The sequence below is a fragment of the Amphibalanus amphitrite genome, unplaced genomic scaffold (assembly GCF_019059575.1).
Source record: "Amphibalanus amphitrite isolate SeventyFive unplaced genomic scaffold, NRLGWU_Aamphi_draft 000009F_arrow, whole genome shotgun sequence".
Classification (NCBI taxonomy): domain Eukaryota; kingdom Metazoa; phylum Arthropoda; class Thecostraca; order Balanomorpha; family Balanidae; genus Amphibalanus; species Amphibalanus amphitrite.
In genome coordinates, this window is record NW_024881505.1 from 1,452,178 (window position 1) to 1,473,414 (window position 21,237).

Below are 21,237 nucleotides of genomic sequence, written 5' to 3' on the forward strand. Positions count from 1 at the left end.
AAACTTTTTTCAACAGGCTTTCGAATGGCATGCAAGTCAAGTCTCCGTGAGCTCTCACATGCTCACAAAGTCGTTTTAAAATGTGTCAGTTTTTCGTGAACATCCCTGTACATGGACTTTTACGCCAATCGATAGTTCAAGTGAGAAGAGGGAATTGTATCATGCCTAAACATTTTCCATAGGAATTTCTGCCATAATATTTCCCGCCTGTCGCACTGGCGGCTTGTCGTGGCGCCGCACCGGGCAGCGAGCTCGCCATTACGGTGAGCCTCGGCGGCAGCTCGGTTCTTCCTTGGCCGTCCCTCGCCATCCGCATACTGAGTGATGATCAAAGGCAGGACGGACGCCTGCCCGAACCTCGCGGGACGTTGCGGCAGGCGACTCTGATGTAGTGGGGGGGGGGGGGGGGCGAGAGGGGGTGTCGAAACACAACATGGTCAGGTAAAACTGGGATGAAAAGAGAGGAAATTGAGGTACTTTTGACTGGTGACGATTTTTCGAAACTATATTCCGCTATGCATTGTCATGATTGATACGTAAAAACATGTTGATCTCGCACTTAAATGTGAATTTTATAGCAAATTAGTTGGGCACTAATCCACAATCTTCTAAATTTAAAACTGATTCATTGTGCGGCTGAACAAGCGATGTGTTTGTGCTTCTGAGTTATGCACGCAAGTGGCATGCATACTCGTAATTACGCATCCAAACGTAGCCAAAACATCGCGCGCAGTGCGCACTAGTGAATGTCTCCGCCAGAAATCGGAGACTGCAATGCAGCACAGGTGGACATCTCCGGCACGACCCGTGCACAGCAGGTGAGGAAGATGACCGAATTTTTACCCCGCAAACACGCTACAAATCAAGATTTTATGTCAAACAGATCCCGACAGAGCTTGATACTTATCTAACCACCAAAACCGCGCTCCTTAATTGAAAAGGGCAAATCTAACAAGGTGGCAGCGGTGTCGGCCGCGGCCGCGCGGTGTCCGCGGTAGCTGCGACACCACTGCCTTGGCCAGCACCAGTGACTGCACCAGAAGATACGAGCGCTGACATCACCAGCACCACAGAGCACCAGTCTGACCGCGGCGGGCACCGCTGGACGACCACCGCGCCGGCCGCCGATCGGCCGCGGCCGCTATCTCCCGGATCGGATTTTTTCCGCGTCCGGGAGGAGCTCTCGGCGGCGTGGACGATAAAAACCGGCGTGGCAGCTGTCTGGCCACACCGCCCCCCGGCGACGCCATAAATTATTGGACGCCCGATCCGTCAGCGACGCGACGGCCGGTCGGCCCGGGCCGCACCGGGCCGTGACGTGACGTGACGCTCGGAACGCCCAGAGCCGTGTAGTGTCGTCCGGGGTGCTCAGAACATCGTTACGCTGCTGTGCCGTTTTCAGTATGACCTCTGAACTCAAAATAATTTCTACCGTGTCTGGTGTCACTCAATATAAGCTTGTGTACCTTCATCACGGCCATTCTCACGAGCTGTCTTGAGTGCTCGTGTCTACAATTTCATCATCTTGTCAGGCGGTCAGCGGTGACCACAACTCAACTGCGCAGCTAGGTATTGAGAAACGGATTCGGTCCAGTCACACCTCAAAGCCAGAAGAAGTCAAAGGAGACACGGATGTGAGTGGCGAGCTCGTAAATCACGACGCGACCGATACAGACGGCCGACGGGATGTGGCCGCTAGGACACGGGTTTTCAATTATGGCGCCCGGTGCGCCGAATCGGCCGCCGGCGGGGGCGTCCGCGGTCGTGCTCGGCGGCGCGGCGGGGCGTGCGTCGCGAATGCCTCCGCGCGGCCTCCTGCGCGGTTAACGCCGCTCCCGCCCGCCGGCAATTAATCGGTGACGCAAAAAGACGTGAGCGCGGTGCGCCGAGTACGTGAAGGATGGTCGCCGTCCGGTCCCTGCTCGAAGGCTGGCCGCCGCCGCGGACGGACCGAGCGACTTTGCACAGTTGCGGCCAACTCCGTGCCCACAGTGCAGTCTGAGCAGCAGCCGCCGGCTGTGACGGAGGCGGGACGGAGGCGGCACTGCCGCGGGCCACCCGGAACCGGCGTTGACGTCGTTAGCTGCCGGATGCATAGAAGACTGATCATGAAACCAAGGTGTGTTGGCGGAGTTAGATATCAAGTTGGTTTTGAGCCGAAAAGTTGGCTGTATAAACAGGAAGAGGGTGCCTTGGGATAGAAGTTTGAAATTCGTTTAAGTCAAGAATCAGGACCTGGTGCCCGTGATGCACCAAGAGAGCATATGGAACCGACAGAAGTCACTCAGCCGTCAATAATAGGCTGACAGAACAGGCGGAAGGGTGGGTTCGATCCTCGCGACCTCCTCAGTGTTTTTGTTGCTTTCTTCTTGTGTCGTAGGCGGGCGGTGGCTAGCGGCGTCTTTTTGTCACAGGCAGGTAGACAGCGTTCGGGCACGCTTTTTCGCCGGATCTCGGTCTTCTTTTAGATTCCATTTAACTGTTTGATTGCAGCGGGTCGAGCGGCCGGCGCGCGGCCCGCCAGCCAATGCTACCCTGCACGCATACCAAGTGGCGCGGCGCGGGGGAGCGGCCGCCCTGCCTGCTGCCACCGCCGCGCCCCGACCCCGCCTCTCCTCGCGCAGGGAGCGACTGCAGCTCCGCGGCCGTGCGCGTGCCACAGAGCAAAATCAATGTTGTCCGTATTACCATTAATTGAATGGCCATCCCGCATATCAACTGCTAAGACCTTCCGATTTGCATATGTTTGTTTTAATAATTAATGAAGGTGACGTCACTCGTCTGCTGAGCAGCCTGAGCAAGGTGGCGTGACGTCACCGGGATGGCCTCTCAACTGGCGTTCAATTTGCTATTAGCGCGTCCCGTTGTCTGCGGTTTTCACGCCTCCTCGGCCGGTGACTAGGCGCGCGGCGCGGTTTTTGTTTTGTGTAATGACGGCGCACGCCGGCCGGTCGGGCAGCGTTTGAGGTGGCCCGGCATTGGAACGTTGCGGCGGCCCAAACCAGTTCTCTTCGGGCTCACTGAATGCTGGTGAATTGAACGCCGCTAAAATAAATGCCGATCAATGGAAAATCGCTAAAATACCCACCACAAAGCGGCTTTTGTGTGTGGTGGCACCGCGTTTGGTTCGACTGTCGGCGCGCTTTCGAGCCGCTCGCGTCATGCCGGCGAAACTGACGCAGGGGCGCGCCCAGCTGTCGCCAACATAATGCGCCGCCAACACCTTTGTATAACCTGCATTGCTGTTCTCACCTGTGCCCTGAGGCGACGAAGAAGCCACGTGCAAGCGCGGCGCGCGGCGAGATGCGAGGGCTGGGAGGCTGCGAGGCCGAGACGCCGCCGCCGGCCGCACGTGCAAACGGCGCGCGCGGCGCGGCGCGGCGGCGGCGGCGGCGGCGCAGCTGGCGCGGTCGAGACAGACGCGGCGCGGTGACACAGCACTACGCCGCCATCCATCAGCACGGCACAATTATCAGCTCTTCACGGAGACGCGTGCCGCGCCGCCAAATTAAAATCCCGAAATCACGCCCCGATTGGCCTATTATGACGTTTTGATAAATTGGCTGGCGGCGCGGGGGCGCAGCGCGTGGCCGGTCCACCGGGCCGCACCGAGCGTGGGAGCGCCGCCCGCCGGCCACGGTCCGGCCCTCGGCCGCTTGATGGCCCGGCCCATGTGAATTACTCCCGCTGCCCTTGACGCCAGGCTCGTCTCAAACGGCCCTAAATGGCTTGTAATCCGCATATAAGACCCAGAAACGGATAAAACCTAATTGCGGTTTCGCGTGGCGGCGACCGGGCGCACCGGCCAGCCGGCGATGCCGCTTCATCTAAATCCTATAATTATTGGTGAAATAATTCCAATTTGCATAATTATCAGCCAAAGCAGGTTGCAGAGCACCCAGTTGAGACGCCGGTGATGTGCACCACTGCTGCCGGGTTTGCCGGTGTTCTCCCACACGGCGTCTATGAGCCCGGTCGGCAGGTGGCGGCCCGCCCGTCCGCCCCGCCGAGCCGCCCGGGCCGACCATGGGGGCAGCGTGATATCCTTGAGCCGGACCGGACCATGGCGGTGCCGGCGGCAGACGGCGGCAGACGGAGGCCCGGTCCGTCAGCCCCCTGACTGTGGTAGCTCCCCAGCCAGCCATGTCTGCTCTGCAACCAGCTGCATACGGCACCTTTCCGGACAGCTGCGACAGCTTCCCAGACAGCTGCGGCTGCGACAGCTCGCGACACCCGACCACCCATCCACCGACCGGACTCTCAGCCCAGCGGCGACTCACCTCGGCGCGGTGCAAGACTGGTCGTCCGTCCCCACAGCAGCCTCGTCGGTCAGCGGCAGGTCAGCAGCGGTCAGACGGCGTCCGGCAGGGCTGACGTCACGAGGCGGGGGCTCTCAACGTGGCGTCCCGGCTCGTTATTGATTGCGGCGCCAATGATGACCGATGGAGACGCTGTCGGCGGAGATTTGAGCTACACTGACGGGCGGCGGCTGGCCGGCCGCGGCGGCGGTGCAGCATTGTTCATTGCCCGTCGGGTGGCGGAGGGACGGGTGGGGTGCTGCACGGGAGGCGATGGAGGGGAGGGCGGCCGGGACGGTCAGTGCAACTGAACTGCCGTCTCCACACCATATGCACTACAACTGCCTGGTTATTTACCTAAACCTAAAACGGCATTCTATGACAGTAACATTACTCAAACACATCATTCTAACATGTTATAGGCATCTACCTGGCGTCTACCTACCTGTGAATAACTACACTACCCTAACTCTAACCGTATGGCATACTCCTCGCACAAACCAGTTCAGCATCTCAGAGCTAAAACATCATAGCATAGCTCGCATGCACACACACACAACTGGATAATTTACGCAGCGCCGTCACGCGGGGGCATTGACGTTTTTGACAGTACCTGTGCTGAGCCGGCGGTGGGTGACGAAGTGGGTCGCGGCACGCGCCACCACCCGGTGGTCCCGGTCCGGTCCGGTTCGGGGCGCCGGGCGGTCCGGTCCGGGGCGCCGCGCGATGATGGGGCGTCTTCTGAGCGGCGCGACACGGCTCAGCAGCCGGCGCGGCCTTCGGCGCCCACCGCCGGCCGTCAGAATGGCACCGTACCAACAGCTGGCTGAGGAATAACAGACTCGTCAGTGGCGGCCGGCACGACACGGCATCGAGGCGCTCACCTTGTGCCGAGGACTCTCTCTCTCTCTCTCTCTCTCTCTCTCTCTCTCTCTCTCTCTCTCTCTCTCTCTCTCTCTCTCTCTCTCTCTCTCTCTTCACGGAACTCAACTTACTTTTGCTTTTGTGAAACGGGTTTAGGCTAACTTTTCGTTAGCCTAAACCCGATTTTCAATTTATTTTAATTTACCCTAACTTTTTGGATAGCATAAATTAAAACTAGTGTATTTTGATAGGAACAGCCCAGATCCGAGTTTATACTAACTTTGGAGCACGTTAGCCTAAACCAGATTTACCCTAACCTGGCCAATTAAACGATTCTGCTAGTTCATATTTTATCCACCAGAGTTTGCTTCATACTCAAAGGCCTTCCTCGTCCAGTAAAAGATCTGGCAGCGATGTGCTACGTCGATTTGGAAGCACGACTGAGATACAATTTCGGCGCAGCTGTTTGCACGCCGGAATATCTTTGAGCGTTATTGTTGTTGCACGTGCAGTTTCAAGGATGGTGGTCGTTGTGTGCCTACAACAGGTAAGCTAAATATTGTTCTCCCTAATATATGATAGATCAGGTTAAGTAAACAGCCAGAAGAACTCCACCCACCCATATTGTTGTCACTTGTCTCCTTGTTTTGTTTTGTTTTAACACCTAGGTACCTTCTTGCAAAAATTGCCTGTAGGTAGCTTGTGCCTGCCATGACATGACTAGAGTCCATACCGGTATCCGTTTTTGCTTTATCTTGGCGGCTATATAGTTGTGTGAAGATGGTGGATACTAGGCTCATGTGTTGTTAATGGTTACATCACTTTTCATTTTGAATTGAAGGAGCAGGGCATCCTTACAATTGTAAAACTAACCATACTTTGTTGGAAGCCGTTCTGTTAGGTTGTGCATCAGTTGGGTAAAGGACGAGGCTCAAATCCAAATATTGATTGACCAATGAAAGGTTGGAGTGGGCAGGGCCATGACCATGTAACGAAAAAATGGACGTGATTTTGTGCATCCTAGCTTTCAAGTGAAAAATAAGACGTTAGCAAGTTGTGATTCACACAAGGCCTGTACTCACTCAGCGCACAATTAACTGGCGGTCCTAATGAAGTAAGTTGTGACTCAAGGCCAACCGACGTTTGACTGCAATTGCTGATCGAAAGAAACTGCCAGAAAAAGTGAGTAATTAAGAGATGGTAAATAGTTATTATTTGTATTAATTTGTTTACAATATTGTCAATTATAGCAAAATTAATTATTATTCAATAGTTACTATTTTGTATTTATTGTTTTAAAAATAAATTTCTAAACGTTTTTCATAGTGCCGATCCATTTATGGAATGGCCAGCTGATTGTCTGCCAAAGTGGACGCCCAGAACCTGCAAAAAATATCGTCATTTTCGGGTGAATGTGCGTACTTTCGTCAAGTATTACTCGTTAACTATCATTCCTTTGGTAAATGGAAGCTTTTTCTCTTCAGTGGGTGTACTCAATACCGCAAGTATTGTCCCGTTACACTGAATGCACCCCGTCATAGCGGGGGCTGCATTTATGCCCATATATGGTCATAGGTACAAGATCCATTTATTGATCGATCAATGTTTTTATTTCTGCCTCATAGTTTCCCCAATTGGCATGCTTCTTGTAAAACACTGATTGGCAGTGCTGCTAGCAGGTGGCAAAGAAAAATGATGAAGCTAACCACACACAAAAAATACAGCCAAAATAATGACTGTTTTTTTATGCAAAGCATGCTAAAAGGCAATCAGGAAATTGATTTTTTATGGAGGCAATCTGGTGTCAAAATCAAACTATTGATTCCACAAACATTAGTTTGTGTTTTGTTTTTGATAGTTTGGCTATTAACAAAATTGCATAGGCGTAGGAACAGGAGGGGCCAGGTGGGCAAGTGCCCACTTACTTTTTGAGGTGGGGGGCCGGGGGCTACAGGGCCTCCTGTAAGGGATTTTCACTGGAGGGGGGGGGGGCAGAGGCTCAAGGAGCCAAACCTAGGGTTCCCTCAAATCCTGTTTTCTCATCGGATTTAGGCCACTTATTTTTAGTCATAGCCCTGACACAATGATCTTTTCTTAACTAAGAAAAATAAAAATAGTAGCCTATCTTATCCATGCTTTGATATTTATTTGTAACCCTTTCACATTGCCCGACCAGGTGGTTACAAAAATGAAATACAAAGGAAATACAAACCTCCCAATTTTAACCCTCGCCCGCACATGGGGGGGGGGTGGTTGCCACCCCCTCCCAGGTAGTCTTTCTGCTCTGCACTCAACCTTTTTAGAGCTAGAAGGCTGATTTTTCGTATAGCTGCTCCTCTTTCCTTTCTTGATGTCCACTGAAAATTTCAAGGATCTGTGATTTTTGGTTTCGGAGATATGACCTTGTTTTTCAGGTCATGTCATGACCCAAATGGACAATTCTCAACATCTTGCGTTGGCTATGGGCCTTGTGAGCTTTTGACACCTTGATTTCGGCTTTTTTGCCAGTCTTACCTCCCACCTATCATGGAACATGTTGTTCGACGATGTACAGGTGTCAAGGTCAGGGTCAAGGTCAACCTAGGTCATCTAAGATAATTGCGTTTTAGGCAAGCTGAATTTACTTTTTGTGAAGTTTTTTTGACTGCATTTTCGGTAAAAGCTTCTCAGATCATGATTTCATGTAATATGGACACAAAAAAAAATCGGTGCACACATCAGAATACACACAGACACGCAAACACATATAATTGACCTTGACCTAACTTGACCTGGAATGACCTCAGCAGCAAAAATCTGGTCGGGTAGTGTGACAAGGAGGTTCTAGCTGGCTTGGCACCAGAAAACAGCATCGTCATCGGTATATGATAAGCAGCGCACTTGATATCCAACGGTGACCCAAAACAGCAACATTTTTTAGTTTGACCTGACCTGGAAGGTCAATGACTGACCTGAGAAGTTAAAACTGGGTATCATTGGATTCGTCTCTTCCCAAAGAATCTTTTTGGTCTTTACCGCTAAGCTCTATCTCCAACAGGAACGAAATGGCGCGGGGGGGGGGGTGGCAACCCCCCCCCCCATGTGCGTTCTAGGATGGGAAAATGGCATGTGCGGGCGAGGGTGCTATCTTGCTCAAAATTTTGCGCTGAACCTGAATCCCCTTTCAGCATTTGGGGCCTGGGGGTAGGTCTGGTCAGGTAAGATCAGGTCAACCAGTGTCCAGTAGCTAGCCTAGGTGTCATGCCAGGTAGCCAAAGTAGGTGTCAATCACCACTGAAAGGGAGCTTCGTAACATGGGAAGCTTCGTAACATATTTTTTGGCACCAAAACCTCTCCTGAAAATGGATCCTAAATTCGACATCTGCAAAAAGGACACTAATATATGTTGAAACTTGAAAAGGTGAAGCAAGGTCATCTAAGCTCAGTAACCTTGACCACCTGACCCTAATGCGACCCTGACACCTACCATAAGGCATGGTATTACAATCATCCCACAAGTTGGCGCGTTTTTTTTAAGACACAAATAGTCTGAAAACGCGTTGATAATGTGCGGTAACACGCAGAATCGCGATTCTGCCATGCCATGGTCTCTAGAAACACGCCATAGGTCAAGGGTCATGGGGTTCGGGGTCATATAATTGTCATGATGTGTGTAATTTTGATTAGCTCGTGAATGCGAAAAGTTTCGCCGCGATCGGCCACCTTTTACGAGTTTTTTTCTTAACTGAGTGTCATGGGTGGGTCTATCCGACCTCCCAATAAGCGCGACGTTCAATTTCTCTCAAACACTCAGGGTATATTTTAACAAACTGACTGCGTCCCTTTGGGGACGCAAGCCCCTGCCTTTGGGACGTAGCCCTCGCGAAATTTGAACCACTGCGTCCCACACTGGAATGACAGGGTGTCAGCGGAAAAGTGCTAGCAAAAATAAGTAACATGCCTCGGTCTTTTACTGTGTAACAGATGTTGCTTTTCGATTGCTTTGTGCCCTGATTTACTATGTACTTAAGCACAAACATGCCCTCTCCATTCCTTGTGCCTTGCCCTATCCTGAAGACGTACACCTTGTTATATCCTCCCCTACTATACCCCTAGGGTATGTGCCCTGCTCAGTGTCCTGTCCTTACATCTTGTACCTTGCCCTGCCCTTCCTTCAGGCCCTGTGCCCCGCCCTGTCCTGCCCTCAAATCCGATACCTTAAGAGTATGTACTCTGCCTTGAAGTTGTATGCGCTGTCTTCCCATCTTTACGCCCGTGCCCTACCCTAGTTTGAGGCCCTGTGCCCTTCTCTGCCCTCAAGCCTTGTACACTTGTCCTGCCATCAGACCCCGTGCCCTGCCTTGCCCTCAGGTGCTGTGCCCTGTCCTGCCATCAGGTCTTGTGCCTTCCCATGCCCTCATGCCCCGGCCCAGCGTCCTTCCTCAAGCGTGATGCCTTGCCCTGCCTCAGGCCCTGTCCTGTCATGTTTTGCTACCAGGCCCCATGTGCATGCCCTGCCCTCAGACCCTGTCCTATTCTGCCATTAAGCCTTGTGCATTGTCTTGCCCTCAGACCCCGCCCTCGCACTAAGCTGCTGTGCTCTGCCCTGTCATCAGGCCTTGTGCTGTCCCATGCCATCAGCCCTGTGTCCTACTCTGCCCTCAAGCCTTGCACACTGCATTTCCCTAAGGTCTCGTGTCCCACTGCTCTTAGGCGCTGTGCCCTGCCCTGCTATCAGGCCTTGTGGTGTCCCCCGTCCTCAGGTCCCGTGCCGTTTCCCGTCCTCATGCCCTTACCTGTCCTCACAACCTGTGCTTTGTTCTGCCCTCATGCCCTGAGCCTTGTCTTGCCCTCAGGCCCTATACCCTGTCTTGTCATACATTCAGGCCTTGTGCCCTACCTGTGTCCTTATATCTTGCTCTGCCCTTAGGTACTGTTTCTTGCCCTGCTCTGAGATCCTGTGTGTGTGTGTGTTGCCCTGCCATCAGGTGTGGTGTTCATCAGGTGTTCTAAGGCCCTGAATCTTGCACTACTCTCCAGCCTTGTGTAATGACAGCCTCAGACCCGCGCCTTGCCTTGCCCTCGGACCCTGCAACCTACCCAGTCCTCACGTGCCTAATGTGTCTTATCTTAGCCTCATGGCCAGTGTCTGCCCTGTCCTTAAGGCTCAGACTCTGTGTCCTGCCCTTCCCCGAGGTCCTATTTAGAGATGTCAAGGTCGAGCCCGCAGGCCCGGCGGCCAACCAGGGGGCCCTGGGGGCAACCATATGTTTTGCCGCCCCCCGCCCCCATACACTTTTTACTCGGGACCCTCTCGTCTCGAGTTGAGAGGACGTTGTAACCTTCCAGAATAAACAAACTCAGTAAAAATAAGTTCCACGTATCTCCACGCACGGACTCCAAGGGACCCTTGTCGATCCAAGGAGGCCCTCTATCCATACTCGTCAGCGGAGGCTCCTGAGACTGATGGCCTGAGAGGCGCTAGTGGATCTGAGGAGGCCGGAGGCCCCAATATCCAAACTGGTCTGGAAATGCCCCTGACACTGGCGGTCTGAGAGGCCCGTCTATCCACACTAGTCAGAGGATGTCCCTGAGACTGGTGGTCTGGGAGGCCTCTCAATTTACATTAGTCAGAATAGGCCCCTGACACTGGCGGTCTGGGAGGCCATTTACCCTCACTAGTCAGAGAAGGTCCCTCTATCCTCAATAGTCAGAAGAGGCCTCTGAGACTGATGGTCAGAGAGGTCCTAGTGAATCTGGGGAGGCCCCTCTCCACATTGTTCTAGGGAGGCCCCCGAGACTGATGGTCTGAGGGGCCCTTTTATTTATACTGACCACAGGAGCCCCCTGAGATTATTGGTCTCAGAGGCTCTCCTGTTTATACTCACCAGAGGAGGCCCCTGGGATTGCTAGTCTAACAGGCCCTTCTATTTATACTAGCCAGAGGAGGCACCTGAGACTGGTGGTTGGAGAGGTCCTACTATTCGTAATAGGTAGAGGAGGCCCCTGAAATTCAGGATATCAGAGCCATTCCTATGCATACTAGCCAAGAGAAGACCCTGAAATTAATTATCTGAGAGGCTGATCTATTCATACTAGCCAGAGAAAGCCCCTGGGATTAACCCTCGCCCGCACATGCCATCTTCCCATCCTAGAACGCACATGGGGGGTTGCCACCCCCCCCCCGCGCCATTTCGTTCTTGTTGCAGATAGAGCTTTGCGGTAAAGACTAAAAAGATTCTTTGGGAAAAGACGAATCCAATGATGCCCAGTTTTACCTTCTCAGGTCAGTCATTGACCTTCCAGGTCAGGTCAACTAAAAAAATGTTACTGTTTTGGGTCACCGTTGGATATCGAGTGCGCTGCTGATCATATACCGATGACGATGCCGTATTGTGGTGCCAAGCCAGCTAGAACCTCTATGTCACACTATCCGACCAGGTTTTTGCTGGTGAGGTCATCTCAGGTCAAGTTAGGTCAATGTCAATGATATGTGTTTGTATGTCTGTGTGTGTCTGTGTGTATACTGATGTGTGCACCGATTGTTTATGTGTCCATATTACATGAGATCATGAAATGAGAAACTTTTACTAAAAATGCAGTCAAAGAAACTTCACAAAAAGTAAATTCCGCTTCCTAAAACGCAATGTTTCCAGATGACCTAGGTTGACCTTGACCCTAACCTTGACATCTGTATATCGTCGAACAACATGTTCACTGATAGGGGAGGTAAGACTGGAAAAAAGGCCGAAATCAAGGTGTCAAAAGCTCACAAGACCCATGGCCAACGCAAGATATTGGGTATTTGTCATTTGGGTCATGACATGACCTGATGAACAAGGTCATATCTCCGAAACTCAAAATCACAGAGACTTGACATTTTCAGTGGACATCGAGAAAGGATAGAGGAGCAGCTATACGAAAAATCAGGCATCTAGCTCCAAAAATGTTGAGTGCAGAGCAGAAAAAACTACCTGGGGTGGCAACCATCCCCCCCCCCATGTGCGGGCGAGGGTTAATGATCTGAGAGGCCCTTCTATCTGTACCTACTTGCCAAAGGAGGCCCCTGAGACTGATGGTGGCCAGAAGAGGCCTTCGAGACTGATGGTCTGAGAGGACCTTCTATTCAAACTATGCAGAGGAGGTCCCTGAGAATAAAAGTCCTAAGAGCCCTGCGGCGGCAACTGGCCGTTAAAAAAAAAAATCTGGCCATATTTCGGCTCGGTAGGGCCCCACAGAGCTCGTGAGAGCACCTCGAGGGCTGCTAAGTAGGCACGCTTATCTCCATAAGGGTGCCACACCAGCTTCTGAAGGCTCCTTGTAGGCACCTAAGGGCCCCTTCAGGCCTCTAACGGCTCCACCCGCCTGTAATGGCTCCACACCAGTGTTTATGAGCGCCACACACCGGCGCCTTTGAAGGTCATACCTACCAGTGTCTCTTATAGGAAATAGTTCACTTTTCACATGTTTTTTTTTTGTAACTGGAATAGCAGTTTTGTACTTTGTAGCTTGAGCTGAGACTAGCACAAAGATGATTGGCTCTTTGTGGCTTTTACGGCTCAACAATCACCCTAGACGAAGATATTCCATTTCTCATTCCAAAAAGAGTGCCTTTCAGAGGAATGCGCGCCTTGCAGAGGAATGCAGTCACCTCATCGTCAGCCAATCAGCATGGGTATGTTTGAACTACACAATATGATTGGTCAACGCGTTGTAAGGTTCCGCGATAAACATAATTTTATATAGAATATAGTTCTTCCTAGATTAAAGTATGGAAAATAATCCTTCATACAAAAAGGTTTTATTTTATTTTCTGATAATTATGATCATGAAAATCATTAAGCTGTAGTAAAATACAAATTTCAGGAAAATGAACCATTTCCTTCAAGGCCCTATACCTATCTGTGGCTCTGAGGGCCCCACACCGGCGCCTCTGGGGCCCACACACTTGTGCATCTCAACTCTCAAGGCTCTATAGGTGCATCTGAAGGACCCACACCGACACCTCTGAGGGCCCCACACCAGTATCTCTGAGCTCTAAATGCCCCACACCGGTGACTGAGGAGTGAGGACACACCGGCGCCAGAGAACACTAACGGCTGCACAAGGCCACTGAAGGCACCACACAAGCTCTCACTGAGCTCTAATATCCCATACCGGCCTCTGAGGGATACCGGCCTCTGAGGGTCTGAGAGGCCCGTCTATCCACAGTCCACACTAGTCAGAGGAGGTATCTGAGACTTCGGACTATTATTCTCAGGGGCCTCCCATGCCTAGTTTGAATAGAAGGGCCTCTCAGACCATCAGTCTCAAAGGCCATTTCTGGCCACCGTCAGTCTCAGGGGCCTCCTTTGGCAACTATAGATAGAAGGGCCTCTTAGATCATCAATCCCAGGGGTTTTCTCTGGCTGGTATGAATAGAAGAACCTCGCAGATTATTAATTTCAGGGTCGTCTCTTGGTTAGTATGAATATGAGGGGCTCTCAGACCCTTAAGTTCATGGGCCTCCTCTGCCTTTTATGAATAGTAGGTCCTCTCAAACCACCAGTCTCAATTGTCTAGTCCTCTGGCCAGTGTGAATAGAAGGGTCTCTCAGACCATCAGTCTCATTGGCCTTCTTCCGGCCAGTATAAATATAAGGGCCTGTTAGACCATCAATCCCAGGGGCGCCTTAGGTTAGTATAAATAGAAGAGTCTCTCAGACCATTTATCTCAGGGGGCTCCTGTGCAGCTGTGGCTAGTATAAATAAAAGGGTCTCTCAGACCATCAGTCTCGGGGCCTCCCTAGGACAGTGTGGATAGAGGGGCCTCCTCAGATTCACTAGGACCTCTCTGACCATCAGTCTCAGAGGCCTCTTCTGACTATTGAGGATAGAGGGGCCTCTTCTGACTAGTGAGGGTAGGGGGATCCCAGACCACCAATGTCAGGGGCCAATTCTGACTAGTGTGGATGGAGGGGCCTCCCAGATCACCAGTCTCAGGGACCTCCTCTAACTAGTGTGGATAGACGCCAGACGGGCCTCTCAGACCGCCAGTGTCAGGGGCCTCCCCAGACCAGTGTGGATATTGGGGCCTCCTCAGATCCACAAGCGCATCTCAGGGCATCAGTTCCAGGGGCCTCTGCTGACGAGTATGGATAGAGGGCCTCCTTGGATCAACAAGGGTCCCTTGTACTCTGTGCGTGGGGATTCGTGGAACTTATTTTTACCGAGTTTGTTTATTCTGGAAGGTGACCACGTCCTAGACGAGAGGGCCTCGAGTAAAAAGTGGGTGGGGGGGGGGGCAAAACACATGGTTGGCCCCCAGGACTTCCTCTGAGATGCTAGGGGGGGGGGCATAGCCCCCCGCAGTGATGCCGCTGGCCCCCCAGTGAAGCTGAAAAGAAAAATAGGTCCTCTCGGCATCACTTATCATTCTGCTAGGGACTTCATGGTGGTGCGCCGCCCCGCATGAAAACTGCGCGGCTTGAATCAGGCATCAGTACACGTTCAGAAACTGAGCCCACCTGTGCAGCCTGGTTGAGTGGCTCTAACCAATCGCTAGCCAGGATGTTGCGCCGGTAATACTTATCACTGATAGTGGTTTTCTGTGGCGTCATGAACAGCTTGAATATTACACAGCAGCTGAACATGCTTCAGGTCTAGATTTTGGCCGGATGTTTGACGCCGGGCGACGCCGTTCGAGCTGCTGGCAGCCCACACATGGTCAATTTGACGGCTCAACGGATATCGCAGCTCGAACGGCTTCCCATCCGACCAGGCCACCTCATTCATCTCTTCCTTCGACCAGTGGAAACGCCCTGGCCTGAGTCCAAAGGTGGTGGACTGGTTGTTGTCCCGTCAATTTCATTGTCTTTTTCAGTTTGAAGGGCAGCAAAACCAAGCTAAAGGGCGGGTAATAGTGAATCATGATGTGGGACCTCTTATTATCTGCCTTGGTAAGAATTCGAGTCTGTTTGCGTTTCCCAGTCGCTATCTTGACAACTCTTCTCACCACTTGGCAAAGGGCGCCTTTTGCGATCGACGCCGGACTGAGTCTGCCACCAAGTCCCAGTCTGTTACGCCTCAGGCAGATGTGCTACTGGCTGCTGCTGATGTCCAGCTGCTGACAGACCAGCTCCTGGCTCATGCCACCATGCCACTAACACTTAGCCTTACTTCGAAACGAGAGACTGTACTCCCTTCTCTCCACTTCCTTGAACGAAAACTCTCAAATGAAACCGTTTGGCGACTCGACTCTTACTCAGAGCAAGAGTCATTTCGCAAGGTCAGGTCACTGCTGAGTTGAGAGCAGATACCAGAGATATGTCTCATGGAGCTGAGCTGGCGGCCGCTGCGCCAGTGCACGCGTACTTGCGCTCGTGACATCCGTGCTGGGGGCACTCGTATGTGAACCGTGGTGGCGTTGCCTCTGTGACCCGGGGGCTACCTGGCCGGCTCGAATACGCGGCGATGGCGGGCAGGGCGCCCGAGTTCGATGCGGACGTTGAGTGCTTCGGTGCTTATACGCGGCGGTTAAATCAGTACTTTGTGGCGCAAGATATCGGGAGTGATCAAGAAGCAAAGAAGCGGGCCGTGCTGCTTTGTGCGATCGGCGCAAAAACGTTCGGTCTGCTGGAAGATCTTATTGCTCCAGCCACTGTAAGGCAGAAAACATACGATCAGCTGGTCAGCGTTTTGCAAAGTCACTTCGAGCCGGATAAATCTGAAATAGTGGCCAGATTCCGGTTTCATTCGTGCTCCAGGAATGACGGTGAGACAGTTGCTAATTTTCTAGCGCGGCTTCGTAAGCTGGCTAAAGACTGTTCGTTTGCACCTAATGTCCTTAATGAAATGCTGCGTGACCGTTTGGTCTGTGGCATACGGAACGAGTTGCTGCAACCTTGCTTCTCAGTGAGCCGGGGCTGACGCTCCAGTCGGCGGAGCAGCTGGCCCAGGCACACGAGTCGGCGGCAGCGAGTGCGGCTGAGCTCAGCGGCGGTGCTGAGCAGCGAGCAGATGGAGCCTCCGTTCATCGGCTGACTGGTGCCCGGGGTCCGCTGCGGCTGCGTAGCAGTTCTAGGGGTGCCGGTGCTGCCCGCGCTCCTGCCGGCTACAGGGACGGCGGTGGCGGCGCAGCGGACTCCAGAGCTGGTGGTCGGCTGCGCTCTCAGCGTGACAGGACGACGCCCGGGCCAGGTGACAGCACGGCGGCGAGCTGTTTCAGGTGCCTGAGGTATCATCAGCCGGACAAGTGCCCGTTCATCGATAAGGTGTGCTACAGCTGTGGCCTCAGGGGTCACGTCCGAGTACCTCCGCCATGTCTCGGCTGATGGCGACGCGTTACAAGGGTCGGACGCGCAGGAGGGTAGCAGAGAGGACGGCACTATGCAACCGAGGAGTTCTAGTCCCGGGACCGGTGAGGAGGTGTACAGCATTTTCACCGTCCGGACCGGCCTCGGTGTCAGGCGACCGCCGCTGATGGTGCCGGTAGCGCTCGACGGTCAGAAGGTCGAGATGGAGCTGGACACCGGGGCGACTCTGTCGGTCTGCTCTGACGCCGGGTTTCGGCAGCTCTGGCCCTGTGGAGGGCCAAAGCTGGAACCGTGTTCGGTGAAGCTGAAGACCTACAGCGGTGAGCAGCTGCCAGTCATGGGGCAGGCTGCAGTGAACGTTCAGTACGGCGGACAGGCTCAGCGACTACCTCTCATCGTAGTCGAAGGTGGCGGGCCCTGGCTGTTCGGCAGGAACTGGCTGGGACACATCAGGCTCGACTGGCCCTCCATCTGTTGAGTGACTGCGGAGACCCGTGTGCAGCCCATCCTGGACGAGTTCGCTGACGTTTCAAGGAGGAGTTGGGCTGCTATCGAGGCGGGGAAGTCGGCATCGACGTAGACCCGGACGTCCAGCCTCGTTTCTTCAAGCCTCGCACCGTACCGCTGGCCTTCAGGGAAGCTGTGGACGCCGAGCTGGAGGACCAGATCCGTGGCGGACTCTGGGAACAGGTACGGCACAGCAAATGGGTGGCTCCCTTGGTGGTTGTCCCCAAGGCTGGGGGTCAGTCAATACGGGTGTGTGGGGACTACCGCTTGACCGTCAACAGGGCTGCTAAGGCAGAGCAGTATCCCTTGCCGCGTGTGGAGGAACTGTACTCAAAACTGTCGGGATGTACCATATTTTCAAAGATCGACTTGAAAAACGCGTATAAGCAGCTTCCGCTAGATGAAAAGGCCCGCGAGTATCTCACGGTAAACACCCCGAGGGGTCTTCTTCGACCCCTTCGGTTGACGAGTGCAGTGTCGCTGTTCCAGCGGACGCTGGAAACTGTCCTGGCTGGTATCTCTGGCGTTGGGGTCTTCTTGGACGACATTGTAGTCGCGGGTGTCGATGCCGCTGCGCATGACGAGGCCCTCCGGCAGGTTCTTAGACGGCTGGAGGAAGCGGGTTTTAGGCTCAACAAGGCCAAGTGTAGCTTCAGCGTCAGCAGCGTGACCTATCTGGGGCTTAAGATAAGCAGCCGTGGTGTGGAGACCACCGACGAGAAAACGGCCACGATTGTCCGTGCCCCGGAACCGCGGGATGCTAAGGAACTGCGTAAGTGGCTAGTAATCAACTACTATGGGAAATTCCTTGAGAACCTGGCGAGTGTCTTGGCTCCGCTCTATCGTCTTCTAAAGGCAGATCAGCCCTGGCAGTGGGCTGAGGCAGAGAAGTCTGCTTTTCGGAAAGCCAAAGAGATGCTAGTTAGCCCTCCTGTACTAGCCCATTTTGATCCCGCCCTTCCGGTGGTTCTCGTCTGTGACGCGGGACCGGTCGGCATTGGCTGTGTGTTGAGTCAGCGGACGTCACAGGGCGAGCGACCTGTGGCCTACTATTCGCGCACGTTGAATGACACCGAAACTAGATACTCACAGACTGATAGAGAGGCATTAGCTGTAGTGACCGGCGTTAAGAAATTTCACTATTACCTAGCGGGGCGAACTTTCACTATACAGTCAGATCATAAGCCTCTCATAGGCCTCATAGGAGAGCAGAAACCTTTGCCCGTGATGGCGTCACCTAGGATGGTCCGCTGGGCTCTGATGCTTGGGGCCTACGATTACCACCTTGAGTACCGGCAAGGATCTAAGCAAGGCCACTGTGACGCGCTTAGCAGGCTGCCTTCGTGCGAGAAGGCTTGTTCGAGCGTTCCAATTCCGGCTGAGACTGTCCATTTACTTGAGTTCATCGACTCATCCCCAGTGAATGTGTCCCAGATACAGCGGTGGACCGCTCTGGATCCCGTGTTGTCAGCGGTACATCGATATGTCAGAGATGGCTGGCCGGATGTCAATAATGTTTCCCTCAGCCCTGATTTTCAGCCGTACAGGTCCCGTATAGGTGAACTGAGTGTGCAGGATGGCTGTGTTTTGTGGGGGTCACGAGTCCCGCCGCAGGGACGGGGTGCCATGTTAAAGTTATTACATGAAGGTCATGCTGGCGAGTGTAGAACCAAAATGTTGGCTAAAATGTATGTTTGGTGACCAAAAATCGATGACGACATTCGTGATATCGTGAAGTGTTGTGTGAAGTGTCAGGAACTGAAGGGCAGGGCCCCTGACGCTCCACTGCATCCTTGGCAGTGGCCGACTCGACCCGGCAGCGAGTCCATGTAGACTATTGCTCGGCTAACGGATAGATGTTGCTGGTGATAGTCGACGCCCACTCCAAATGGATGGACGTCTACCCAACTCGTTCCTCCGACTCACTGATCACGATTGAAAAATTACGAGCGTCGTTTGCGTGCTGGGGAGTGCCAACAGTGCTAGTGACAGACTACGCCCAGTGTTTTGTATCACAGCAATTCAAAACGTTTTGCAGTGTAAATGGGATCAGGCACTTAACGACACCCAGCCTATCACCCAAATCAAACGGCTTAGCCGAAAGAAGCGTGCAAAGCTTCAAAAACGGGCTGTACAAACAGATCTCGGGGTCCATTGAGACCAAGGTCTCTCGATTTCTGTTTAGGTACCGCACAACACCGCATACTACGACCTCATGTACGCCCGCCGAATTATTTCTGGGTCGTGTGCCACGCACTCATTTAGATGGTGTGCTACCAGATAGGCAGGAGCGTATACGGAGACAGCAGGAGGCTCAAAAGACGTACCGTGATCGAAATGCCCGTGAACGATGTCTGAACCCGGGTGACCCTGTGTATGTGCCTGCTGTCGATAGATTGCAGGGATTGGAGCGTTGTCGGTGGGCGCCCGGTCGTGTAGTGTTCGTAGAGGGTTAAGGTCACTGTGGAGCTAAATGACGGAAGGGTGATTGTGCGGCACGCCGACCAGGTTCGTGAGCGATATTCAGCTGTTCCGCATGTCGCTAACGATCCTCTCCGTTCCAGAGTGACACCGATACCTGCTCCTGATCCGGTCACGGAGAGCGCCGCTGCATCTGCACGGCATGCTCCCGTTCCCGGACAACTGGCCTCCACTCCCGACCGGCTGCCGGCTCCTGATCGAGCGCCTGCTCCTGGCCGGCCGCCTGTTCCGGCGCCGCCCGGGCTGACCGGAGCGGTGCCCGCGCCGGGTGTGACCACCGTCCCGCCGTCCGCACCCTCTCCCAGCGCGCCGCGGTACCGGCTGAGAGACCGGTCCACCCTGCGGCCCCCAGACCGATACGTGGCGAGCTATGAGTAGGCGTTTTGTTTCAGTTGTTATTTGTTCTGTGAGGTGCATATTTATTTGTTTGTCCATGCTGTGCAAGTATTCGGGGTGGAGGAGTGTCATGGAGCTGAGCTGGCGGCCGCCGCGCCGGTGCACGCGTACTTGCGCTCGTGACATGCGCTCATGACACTCGTATGTGAACCGTGGTGGCGTTGCCTCTGTGACCCGGGGGCTACCTGGCCGGCTCGAATACAGTTTGGACCGAGACACCGTCTGTGATAATATGCATTCATCCAGGGGGCGTCGAAGTCTAGTAGGAAAATCTGGAAATCCCCGGCGTGACGTCACGTCGGGGATGACCGACGGCACCTTGCACTGAAAGATACGGCAGAACGGCTATTTTTGAAAAATGATTAAAAATACTTCTGTGCTGTTATGACACACAAAACGCTTATCAGCATGTTCCTCATCATGTGATAAAGGCATATCCGTGGTCGAAAATAGCCGAGACCCTCCCAATTTCCAACCATCGACCTGATAAGCAAAGGATGTAAGCATAATCCTTAAGGGCGAATTTCCGTTACATATCCGTACATATGCATCCTTATGGCAATCGGTAGTTTGGCGATTGGCGACGCGCGCGACATCTGTGCTGCGACTGTAGCGACGCCTGGTGGCTGCTTTTCTGCTGTATGTAGGTATTGGGGTTTTGCCAGATGTGGTTCCTACTGCTACACCACTATGTTGACCCAATACTAGAAGTTATTTTGCTAGTAAAAGGCAAGCAAATTGAAAGTCGATTTATAAAATTGCTGATAAATGATCACGAGATAATAACAAAGAAATTTTGATTAATAATTATTTAAATAATCAACCGTGAATATATATTCTGGTAGGTTTAGTAGAAATAAGTCCGTGCAACCTTGTATTTAGGGCCTTGCATTCATCCAATTTTCCAGCTTCCACATTAAACAAGAAACTGCGCGAGCAGATATGGCGAAAAAATAGATGTCCGGATAATTTCGTTACACCCTGTATGTTCTAGTGCAAACTAATGCTATGATGCTAGGGGAGCGGCTGCAGGCTGGCGTAGCGCGTGCGGCCTTACGGTGGTTGGGTGAACGTGCCGCCTTCTGCTGTGGGGTGGGTGGGTTGGGGGAGGTCCTCCTTGACCCCGTGCCGGCCCCGCCACCTGTGCTGCGCCATCTTTGGGCTGGCGACGGTGTGGAAGCGCGTACCTTCCGTCAGTTTTCCAGGCATCTGAAGTCTGAACTCGGCGCTGGCCCTGTCGTCGATGTCTGCGCGTGAGCCGTGGCGGGTGCCACAGCCTGCTGGCACCGGCGGGTACGTGCCGTGTACATGTGGTGCGGACTGCGGGACCGACTTGAACCACTCGAAGCCAACGGAGACCAGCCACCCTCATTCGCTCAGATTTATGTGAACGACCCACGAGCCGAAATACTGATGCCG

The 21,237-nt window shown here is 53.2% G+C and overlaps 2 long non-coding RNA genes across 3 annotated transcripts in view; one reads left to right on the forward strand and one right to left on the reverse strand.

The window, feature by feature from the left end:
* Nucleotides 1–5,230, reverse strand: part of LOC122380407 — a 33,813-nt gene extending 28,583 nt beyond the window's left edge. Inside the window, exons 1-2 of the long non-coding RNA XR_006256321.1 lie at nucleotides 4,912–5,230; nucleotides 4,281–4,451 (exon numbers count right to left, since the gene is read on the reverse strand). This is a non-coding gene — a long non-coding RNA (uncharacterized LOC122380407). The remainder of the gene's footprint in view (nucleotides 1–4,280; nucleotides 4,452–4,911) is intronic.
* Nucleotides 5,231–5,544: 314 nt separating this feature from the next.
* Nucleotides 5,545–20,034, forward strand: LOC122380412. Of its 2 annotated transcripts, none has more exons than XR_006256323.1 (2): nucleotides 5,545–5,709; nucleotides 19,506–20,034. It is a non-coding gene; the product is annotated as an uncharacterized LOC122380412 (long non-coding RNA). The 2 variants fall into 2 exon arrangements; XR_006256322.1 differs by lacking the exon at nucleotides 5,545–5,709 and adding an exon at nucleotides 16,714–17,124.
* Nucleotides 20,035–21,237: the final 1,203 nt, after the last annotated feature.